Source organism: Diabrotica undecimpunctata, chromosome 4, assembly GCF_040954645.1.
Source record: "Diabrotica undecimpunctata isolate CICGRU chromosome 4, icDiaUnde3, whole genome shotgun sequence".
In the NCBI taxonomy this organism is placed as follows: domain Eukaryota; kingdom Metazoa; phylum Arthropoda; class Insecta; order Coleoptera; family Chrysomelidae; genus Diabrotica; species Diabrotica undecimpunctata.
The window spans coordinates 153,788,816-153,801,145 of NC_092806.1; positions in this window are offsets into that span (position 1 = coordinate 153,788,816).

Here is a 12,330-nt window from a genome sequence, read left to right on the forward strand (position 1 = left end):
TAGTATTATGAGGTTTTTTTTAGGTTTTCCTCATAATTTACTATGGAATCACTTACAGGAGAATTTTACTGTTATCATGGCATCTGGTTGTCTTTTTAAGGACAAATTACATGCTATAATTTGTTCTGATAGATATTCTCAAGTTACAGTTGAATTCATGTAATCGAATATTACTATATTACAACGAAACTATATTATAATAAAGTCGTCCCAGGAACGCAACTCAGCAACATTGGCAATATCATTTTAATGTCGTCTACTTTAAAATGTATAATATATGTCTGAATTGTCAATATAAATGAGTCAGATAAAATTAAAGTATTAGAAGAATTTTTCACCAAGTAACAAAAAACAAAATTTGTTTAATTTATTAATTTTTGTATTTTGAGAACGATTTTCGAAATGGAACTTGAAACGTCAAAAAAAAAAAATATTTTAACCTTCAATTGTGGCTTATTCACAATAAAATAGTTTCTATCATTATGATATCGGTATGGATTTTTGTTATTATTTATGAATTTTTATGAGATCGATAATATCAAATCTTCATGACCTATAGCATGAAATTGTGGTTTTGAGTTTTGGTAACAAATGTGAGACAGTTTAAATATGCGTAAAAACGCTGAATTTAAACTTTCACATTGAGAACGATCTAAAACGTTCAAAACTGCTTCTTTTCAATTACACAAGTACGTTTTTCGAAACCATCTAATTCAGCTACAAGTTCCGTTCAATACCGTCTTGTGGCGGCAATTCCCGTGACGTGCAATCGTTTGTAATGTAAAAGTTTAAATTCTGCGTTTATAGGGGGGATTTAAAATGCCTCATATTTGTTGCCAAAACTTAAAATCGACATTTCATGTTATAAGTTTTAAATATTAGGCTGTAACAATAGAAATATAGTGGCATATATGGCGTGACAATTTTCCTTCTGTCAGATATATTGGTCAACCTTCCTGAAAGGGCTAGGATGCAATTCTGGATTGAAAATTCCACAATTGGAATAGTCTACGTAAGATCTATAGTCACAAATAATTTAATCAATAAAATGTAAACGCTTTGAATGAGAACTCGTTTTAAACAATTTCTGCGAACTATTTGTATCATTGCAAAGTTGCATTGTATTGACCAAATTTATATTTTTAGGAAAATTCAGCTTGTTTGTATTATTTTTAGAGGTCAAAACAGTCATAATTGGACTAATTAATTATTGTAATAATTAAGTATTGTAACGATTTATTTTGCCTACCACATAGGGTATTACTATGGGGGAGTTGAAAATTGGGGACAGAAATTATTGGGATAGAGATAAGGCAAGCAAAATAAACGAAACTTGTGCGAACGGCTCTCGGGGTTTATTTGGAATAGCTGGGTCGTGGATAAGTGAATGGCAAGGGGATTGGATTGGGGCAACTACAAAAAAATGAAACAAAGTGGTACTTACATGCATCTCCTGGACAAATGGAACAACAAAACAACAAGAAGGACCCTCTAGATTTTTAAAATGGGACGCCGCTTCGAGGAAACTTCCTGCTGGATGACAGAAAGGTTCTTGCGTCCTAAAAAACACAAGAAAAAGGGTTAGAACCTTTTTTAAAATAAGAAAAGAAAAGAAACATAGAGAAATAAACCAAACATTTATTGTTGTCTCACCACAAACAGTTACAAATATAGATAATACAAAAATAATTAACATATAAATAGTTACAAAGATTTATACCAAAATAACAAAGAAGAAAAACTTACATATCCTATCAATTTACAACATCCGTTTACAAGTGGGAATTACTTCAAACGTACACTTCCCGTCATATAAAACTGGTACACTTTTTTTTCCCAATGTAAACCTGGCTTCAGACTGGATACAGTGTTTCGTGAATTAATTCGCGGTTGCCATCACAGATAACGGAATTGCACTAAATCTAATTAAAAAAAAATAAAGTTATTATTAGATAGGTATTATTTTTATCATTAACAACAAAAAACCGTATTTAATAAATTTAATAACCAGAGATAGGGTTCAGATAATATCCAAAATATTTGAAGGATCTTTAAACCTAGATTATTGGCACAGGGAACATTGGAATGCATCTACTGTACCTAATTTTTTACTTCAATTACCTACCAAACACGAACTGTATTTTGTATCAATAAGTTTAGTCACAAGCCAACTAGCAAGATTAATTTATTATTTATTATATGAACGATAACATTAACAAAAACTAACATTATACTATATGCTACGTAGATTATAAAGTGACAGTTACAATCCAATACCTCACTGTAATGTTTTATTATAATAATTTAAAGTTATGTCTAGATTGATTTTATCTATCACTATATTTGAATTGAAATATTTTCATAAATTATAATAAAACACAAATCAAGGTATGAGTACTTAATTGAGATAATGAAAAATTACAAAATTAATATGAAAATTTTTTAGGATGCATGTTTAAACAAATTTAATGTGACTGACTGATCGAGAATGCTCGATGTTTTAGTTTTTAGAATACTCAAAACTGGCGGTCTGTCACACAGCCCTGCTTTTAGCTGATTTCATATAATATTTTCGTTGAACTGGCAACAGTGCCCTAGAAATTAGAATGACACATGTGACAAGATCAACTTACACAACTTGAAAAACATGATTTTCGGTAATAAGAGTTGTACCAGTTTTTTATGACGCGAACGGTACAATAAATTGTTACTGGGGTGGAAACTAGACTTACATTTTCTGCCACACGAACAAATTCATCTCCATACTGTGAAAAGTATTTTGAAACGGCTTCTTACTAGGACAACAATTTGAGGTTGAAATTGGCAGCACTAGACACAGACTTCAACTCGGCTTCTTAATTAAACTGGAACCATCGTGGTTACTTTTTAAATTTGTTGTACACGTTGTTTTACAAATATCTCAGATCAGATACGGCATACCACAAAAAACAGTGATTGCTATTACTTTAAGAGACACATTACTTTGAGTACGAGGCGTGTTTTTTTAAGTAAGTACCGTTTTGGAATTAAAAAAAGACGTGCAAAGATATGGCAATAATTTTATTTTTACGTGAAAGCCTGTACCTTAATCTACTTTTCTACATAATTTCCGTGAATATTGAGGCACTTGTCATAACGTGGCACCAGTTTTTGAATATCCTCCTGATAAAATTCTGCCGCCTGTCTTCTGCACCACTGCATCACAAATGTTTTGATTTCGTTATCGTCTTGAAGACACTGACCGCCCAGGTGTTTCTTCAAGTGCTGGAACAAATGGTAGTCGCTGGGCGCCAGATCAGGGCTGTATTGAGGATGATCTAGAGTTTCCCATTTAAATGATTTGATGAGATCTTTGGTCTGATTAGCCACATGTGGACGGGCATTCTCATGCAGCAAAACGATACCCTTACTCAACTTGCCACGTCTTTTGTTCTGGATTGCACGACGCAGATTTTTCAATGTCTCATAATAAGACGCTGCATTGATTGTCTCATTACGAGGCAGAAACCCCACTAGCAATACTCCTTTTCTGTCCCAAAAAACTGTGCACATAATTTTCCGGGCAGAAATTGTTTGCTTAAACTTCACTCTTTTGGGTGATGATTAATGTCGCCATTCCATGGATTGTTGTTTCGATTCTGGTGTGACGTAGGCCACCCACGTTTTGTCACCAGTAACAATTTGGTTTAAAAAATCTTCACCTTCATTGTGGTACCGCTCAAGGAAAGTCAATGCACTGCCTAAACGTTGGGTTTTGTGCAAATCCGTCAACATTTTTGGAACCCAACGTGAACACAATTTCCGGTAATTCAAGTTCTCGGTAACAATGCGATACAAAACACTACGAGAATACTGAGGAAAGCAGTCGGACAATGATGAAATTGTAAAGCGTCTGTTTTCTCTCACTTTTTCGTCCACTTTCTGCACCAAATTTTCATTAACGACCGAAGGACGCCCACGCCGTTCTTCATCATGTACATTTGTGCGGCCATCTTTAAATGCTCTCACCCATTTCCTTACCATTCCATCACTCATAATGTTTTGTCCGTAAACTTCAACGATCTCACGATGAATATCGATCGGTTTTACGCCTTTAGCACTAAGAAATCGTATAACAGCCCGTACTTCACAATCAGCGTGACTCACGATTGTTGGAGGCATCTTAAACACTGGAGTAAACAAGTATACAATGAAGAATCAGACTGTAATGGCGTCAGTGCGTAGACAAGAGATGTAGGTAAGCAGCGCTCATGCGCGGAACGCCGACCGTAGCGCTGCGGCGGCGGAATCGCAAAACGGTACTTACTTAAAAAACATGCCTCGTATAATCACTTTTTCTTCGACAAATTTGCCGGTTTTGTGAAATATAAACAAACTGTAAAATGATTTATATCAACTCGGCGACGCAAAGAGGATTAAAATTACTTTTTGGGTGCTTTAACTTATGCGATAGAAAACAAAAATACGTGGAAATTCTTCTTCGGTGTTTTAATACATATACGAGGGGATTTCAATATATACCAAAGAATTTAGAAATGCTACAGCATTGATGCTTAACCTCTCAATCCTATCATTTTCCCTTTTTGTGGATGTAAATGATATTTGAGCCTCCTTTTTAATTACATACTGTTATGGGTTTCAACGGAATTATAAATAAGTGAAGCACCATCAACAATTTTTTCTAATGATTGATTTAATTGTGGAGATAATACTGTGTTGATAGTGTCTGATCATTGTTGAGAGTGTCCAACCATTGTTGATCAAGACAGTACGAAACTATTAAATTAATGCTGTTTTAACATGACGGCTGCGCTTGTGCTCGTCTCATGATTATGTAACCGTTTCAAAAGTTTTAGAAAATTCATTATAATTTTGATTAGTTTTTTTTTAAATAAAATTCCTCCCGCCATCTATCTGTCGAGTACTTTAAATTACCTCAAGGATTCTACTATAATTTAAAATATATCCGTTAGATGAGAACGTTCATTAACTTGTCACTCGTCTAGATTTTCAACGGAAAAGATATAGCGTCTTTTTTTTATCTCTTAAAACGTCAAACCTTTAAGACGTGATTCTGTTTTTGTAGTCTCTTATAAAGGTAAGCCTAAAAAATCCTTTTCCTTTCTATATTTTCAGATAAATATTTATTTTTAGACCCTTATCGTGAGGCTAGAGATGTTGAATATGTTTATTAGACTTGAAGTAATATATTTTAAACTGAGCCCAGTAATTCTTAATGGTATAAATGGACTCCTACTAAATGGTTTAATCCAATCAAATACTTAGAGGGTGAAAAGAAACAAAGCATATCCTTTTTTTTTAACCACCAGCAGTTGGATAAATCAGGTTGTACCAAATTTCATATTTCTATTCTCTATTGAGCAAGCGAGGAATATTTATGAACTTAAAAAATAGTAAAGTGTTTTATTTTTATCTAAAATTATAATAGATATTCTTAGTTAATAAATAACTATATTTTTTTGAATGTGAACGAATTTCGAAATTTGGGATAATACATAAATTCATTTTCTTCTACTAATTCTTAGTTTAACATCATGATATAGAACGTTTGTTTACTTATACGATTTTAAAATTAGTTTTGTATAAACACTTCTCATGGTAACCGAATAATGTAAACATAAGTTGGTATTTTAATATCTTTCTGGAATGACGTAACTCTTAAAGTAAGATCTTTCAATAATGTTTTTTGTTCATTACAGAGAAATAAAAGTATAGTTTTGTTGTAAAACTTTCTCTAATTCTTATTTTTTTTTCTTCTCATCCCCCTTCGAGAATAACCAGGGGGTGCAGTAATAAATTCTAAAATAATACACAGTTTCTATATATGTTTGAAAGAACCACGCCCACCTCTCTTCGACAAAGAGCAACTTGGCCTTGATATAAATTTGTACGTAATCTACGTTACAATGAAAATGCCTATTGTTAAACGTTTTGCATACATAATTATTGTTTATAACTCTCCCTCAATACCAAATAAAGTGTAGTAGTGATTGAATCTCTCATTATAACAGTTACGATATGGTTTAAAACCGAATCCCATATAAACTATTGTGTTCGGCTTGTATCTCAAAAGAAAAAGTTAAGTCCCGTACCTGTTAGTATCTCCCGTAATAACAGAATTAGCTGTAGATATCGAAATGGTTCGTTAAAGGATTACTGAATCTATGTCCAGGACATTAATTGCATTAGCCCTTTGAATGGCTGCGGGAATTCCGTAAATAGAGCTTATAAACGACCAGAATATATTTATTGAAGGATTAGCTTCTGTATAAAGCTTTGACGCTTATGGGGCTTAATTATATTTGACAACATTTGTTTTAGTAGATAACATAGGTGGCCGGTCCACAAACAAAAATCAATTATCACATACCGAGAATTTTTAGTGGCTGTACAGGGAATTACCTTCAAAATTAGATTTTATCTAAAAAATGTGTTTCGATGCATTCTGATGGAAATTTTAGCGGAACGTATTGGGTTCTTGGTATTATGGTATTATCATAAAATCAAAACAAAATGTTCTGAATTCAAATGAACTCACCAACATTACAAAATAAATAAACGTTAAAATAGAAAATTGATACAGAAAGAGAAAAATGAACTTTGGGATAAAAAATGTCACTTTAACTGGCGCGTGGCGTGGCGGACAGAAAAATACAGAAGCTTGAAAGTTCGTAAATTAAAATTGCTGGGAAACAAGTTGAAAAAAAATTCTTTTGACTTTGATTTTTGAACTTTTTTATAAGTACCTATTTAGTTTATTATTAGTTTTTCTCTACCACGTCAAGTTTTTTCTCTACTTTCTTTAGGTCAATCAGACACAGAAATGCTGGCCTATTATACTCTAGTGGTTTCTCAGTGGAAGGTGGAGATAATTATAACAGGAGACCTTAACGGCAGAACCGGAAGGAAATAAAACGATAAAGTAGTGGGTAGATTTGGAGAGAATGAAAAAAACGATAACGGGGAACGTCTGATTGAATTATACGAATTAAAAAACCTAAAAATCACCAACGGATTCTTCAGACATAAAAATATTCATAAATATACATGGACGCAAGAAACACGAAAGCTGAAATCGATAATAGACTACATAATAATCAAACAAGATACCACAATAAAGATCAAAGGTGTGCGAGTCAGAAGAGGAGCAGAATGTGGAACGGACCATTATGAAACAGCACTATTATGAAATAAATGAACCAACAAAAAGAATAATTGAAGAAAAAAAGCAACTATATAGAAAATGGCTGATTACAAACAACGGACAAGTTTATAAAGAATATAGAGAAAAAGATAGAGAAGTGAAAAAACAAATAACACAGCAAAATAATGAAGAATGGGAAAGAACCTGCTTAAATATTGAAACATACATAGGAGGTACAAGAACTTCGGAGTCATGGAAAGTACTGAGAGGATTGAAACAAAACGCATAAGAAAAAATTAAATTGGGAAATATACAGGACAAAGAATGGAGGACTATTACAAGGAACTATTAACAGAACAAAGACTACAATTCATTGGAAAAGAAAACAGGCGAAGACGAAGCAGATTCGTACAACAAGAAATAGAAATAACAGATAGGGAAATGAGAACGGCCATAAAAGCAATAAAAAATAAGAAAGTACCGGGACCTGGAGGCATCTCACCTGAGCTTATAAAATACGGATCAAAAAAATTACACCGGATGATACAATGGATATTTCAGAAAGCCATAAATGGAGAACAGCTCCCAAAGGAATGGACGGAGGCATATATGACATCTATATTTAAGAAAGGAGATAGAAAACGATGCGAAAACTACAGAGGAATAAGCGTGATATCGTCAATAGGAAGATTAAATGGGAAGATACTGCAAGAAAAGATAGAGCAAGCGATAAAAGGCAAAATCGGGGAGGATCAGGCAGGCTTCACGGCAGGAAGATCATGCGTAGACCCCATATACACACTGGCACAACTGTTGGAAAAGAAAAAAAGCAAAAAATAGAGATATACACTTAGCATTTGTGGACCTGAGAAAGGCGTATGACTCTGTACCAAGGTAAGAACTATGGGAGGCAATGTACAAATTAGAAATACAGACGAAATTCATAGAGGCTACAAAAGCTCTGTATAAAGAAAATAGAGTGTCCACTAAAATGGGAACAAGAATCATAGGAGGCTTCACCACAACAAAAGGGCTCCTGCAGGGTTGTTCCATATCTCCAACCCTATTCAAAATATACTTAGAGAAAGCCTTGACTACATGGAAAAGAAAATGCGAAGGCATGGGAGTACCGGTACGGAACAAATACCTATATACGTTAAGCTTTGCAGACGATCAAGTAGTGATTGCACAAGACCAAGACGACCTCAGCTACATGATAAAGAAACTACAAGAAGAATATACCAAGGCTCTCCTAGATATTAACCTCGCGAAAACAGAGTACCTATCTACAAGTGAAGAAGACATCTACAGATTGATGACAACGTAACAATCAAAGGAAAGGATAAATTCAAATATTTGGGGTTTATAATCACGAAAACGGCAACAACAGATTAAGAAGTTAGACAAATATTTGGACAAACAAGAACAGCAATCCGACAACTTAACTCAGTATGGTGGGATAGACACCTAAATATGAAGACAAAAACACAGATTTATAAAACATTAGTGCGAAGTATTATGACATATGGGGCTGAAAATTGGATCATAAACAAGAAAAACAGCAGTAAGATAGCAACAGAGATGGAATGCCTGCGAAGATGCTGCAGAGTAACAAGAATGGATAGGAGAAGTAATGACGAAATAAAGCAAAGAACATCAATAGAAACAGACATACTAACATATATAAAACAAAAAAGACTAAAGTGGTATGGACATGTAAGAAGAGCTAGCGACAGCAGATGGATAAAGAGAATAACCGAATGGAGCCCCATAGGAAGGAGGAAAAGAGGACGACCCCGAAAATCCTGGAGGAACGAAGTAGACGACGCCATGATTACGAGAGGCCTAAACGATGGAGGATGGAACAACAGAGAGAGATGGAAACGGTTGAGCGAGGGAAGGCAGTGAATACTGCAGAATCCCTATATATATACATATATATATATATATATATATATATATATATATATATATATATATATATATGTATATATATAGGGATATATATGTATATATATATATATATATATATATATATATATATATATATATAGTAAACTCTTAAATATTGGGGAAATCTGCAAGAAATACTCTAATGTGTATCAATTGTTTCGCCGAACGTTTTCGCCAAAGAGAATTAATTTGGCTTCTTCAGGGCTGAAAGAGAATAAATTATAATTAGCTACCATATATTATCTATTAAAACATTATTGATCTTACCGTAACTAATTGTAGAGTTAGAATATTAAAAAACTTTGCTAGTAACATAGTGGTGTTTTTTGTTACTATGTGCAAAAAAAGTTTTTTATAAGGATTGAAATGTATGGTAGCTTCGAACTTGACACGTAAAGGCTTACCCAAGGTTAATCGAAAAACCCAATGCAACTACATTTAAAAGGAGGTAATTCTTTGAATTGTCGGCAATAACTAAATTTTTGATTTTTTAGATATTTAAAAGTGAGGTTCTGTTTAAGCCAGAACGCAAGCGCTGACAACTTCAGTAGGTCGTATGAATCTTTATGTCGTTAAGGTTCATTGGTAAAAAACGAATGAATTTAAGTCCCAGTAAAGGGAAATATTATTTTGATTTTCTTTATTTAATTATATTATATTGTTCATGTATTATTGAATCTTATTGAGACGTATCTAAGAAAAGCAAGGGAATGTTATATATTTTTTGTTAATGAAAATTAATTATAAAGGTATGTTAGTTGTTAATGGATATATCAGTTAAGTTAGTTATCTGTGATATAGTATTGTTCTTGGTATCTGATTTAAGTAACAGGTGGTATATATCGCTTAGATTCTTGATGTCACTCTTAACATTAATGGAGAAATCGTTAAGGAAAATATAAGACATTTCAATGAACTCTCTTTTAGATTTATTGTTCTCACGGTGGAGAATTGTGGTGTTAGTATAGTCCATGAGATGACCAGTGGAATGGACATGTTTGGCTAATGCACAACGGTCAGGGTGAAGTCGAGAATCACTTTTGTGTAGTGGAATACGTGATTTCAATAATTGAGATGTTTGACCGATGTAGGAATTGTTGCAAGAGAGACATGGAATGTTGTAGACAATATTACTAAGCCTATCTATGGGAGTTTTATCTTTTATCTTAGAATAAAGATTATTAATTGTTAGGGCTGATCTACAAGCCACATTAAGTTTAATGTTGTTATTATTATTGCCAAAGCTATTTTCAACACTTTTCAGAATCCTTGTTAACCCCGGAGTGATATCTCTGAAATATGGTAATGAAAAATATTTGTTTATAGGAGTATCCGAGACTGGGTTCCCACTTAAGACATCAGGATCAGCATTGTTAGTCGCGAAGGAAGGTGAAATATCTTCGTCATGGATAGTATTAAACAAAATCTTATTAACTAATGGTGTTGGATAAGCGTTTGAAATAAAAAGTTTCTGTAGGATTTGTAGGTTTTTTGTATGAAAAGAAGGATCTGATAGTTTTGTTACTCTATTTTTCATCTGTTTGATTAAGTTGACTTTGGTAGAATTATTATGGTATGAGTTGTAGTTAAGGTATCTACCAGAATGGGTCGGTTTTTGATACCAATCTATTTTGATGTTGTTGGTTTCCCTGATCATCCTTATGTCGAGAAAGGGGACGGACCAATTACCATCTTCCCTCTCTATAGTGAACTGGATGTAGGGGTCATAACCATTAAAAGTGTCTAATAGTTCATCTACCTTGTCATTGGGTATAGCCAAAATGATATCATCAACATATTTTTTAATAAATGGAATATTAAAGGATAGTAAAGGAATGACTGAGTCTAATACATAATCCATAACGTAAGTTGCAATGATAGGAGAAATCTTAGCTCCCATAGGGGTACCGAAAGTTTGTTGATAGAATTTATCATTAAATGAGAAGTAAGTGTTGTTAAAGAGAAATTCGACGATGCTGATGAATCTGTCGTAAGACATGGAACAACAACCTCTAATACGGTCCCAGTTGATCTCTATTGATGTCAAACAAATTCCTAGATGAACATTGCTGAATAAGGATACAACGTCAAGGCTAACGAGGACATAATTTGATGGAAGTATGTAGCCATTATATTTATTTACCATCTCAAAAGAATCTTTAATGTAGTATTGACTTTCATAATTATATGCATTAGTAAGTATGTCTGTAACAAAAGCTGAGATATTTTCAGTGGGTGTTCCAATGGAAGCTACTATGGGACGAACCGATAGTGTTGGTTTGTGGATTTTTGGCAAAGCATAAAACTTTGCAATGTTCCCAGTATATGTTGTTAGTTTTTTCTTTGTGTTATATTGTTATTGTATATATTGTATATATTGTATATATATTGTTATGATTCATTTTATCAGCCAAAGATAAAATTAAAATTACTAAATAGACCATCTAAATAAATTTTCAAGATATCCTGGAGAGTTTTTATGCTATGTAAAAATTAAAAATAATATTGGTTTGCTCGTAATATATTTCAAATTATAAAATATAATAATTCAAAATATTTCAACTGATAAACTATGAAAGATATTTCAAAGAAAAGAAAGTCCATTATCTTTGGATTACCTGTAGTAAACAAAATTTAAGATATGCATAAATTATTTTCTTTGTAAAATATATTTGAGTGAACGTAGTGAATTGAACAATACGACCGGGTTTTCCAAATGGACTTATACAGTGAATAAGAAACAATAGGGTAGAATTTAGAAATTATATTTCTCCGTTAGTTCTTAAGAATTTGTAGAAACCGATTAGCATGTTAATAGTTTGTAGGAAAGTTATAATTGTAGTTAAAATTGTTGTTTGTTATCTAAATGGGGATAAATATGACGAACTTTGATTGGCAAAGAGTGAAAAAAAGTGGGAGAGATGGAGGAATGAGAGTTTAGCTAGATTTTAGAGGGAAACAATATCATCAGTTTTTTTCCAAGGGTGCAAGCGAACAGTCGTTGTTCTTTGGCGGTTCCCAAGTGATATTAAGCATTAGAAGTGAATGTTTGTGAGTTTTTGTGGACTAAGTGTATCCTGACGGAAGCTGATCCAGTAAACTATTGTAAGTCATACTTTTCTACTTATATATTCCAAGAGTCACTGTTCAGGCCGGAACGAGAGATTCAGTTTATCGAGAGGAGAAGAGACTGGCATCTGTTGAACGACACG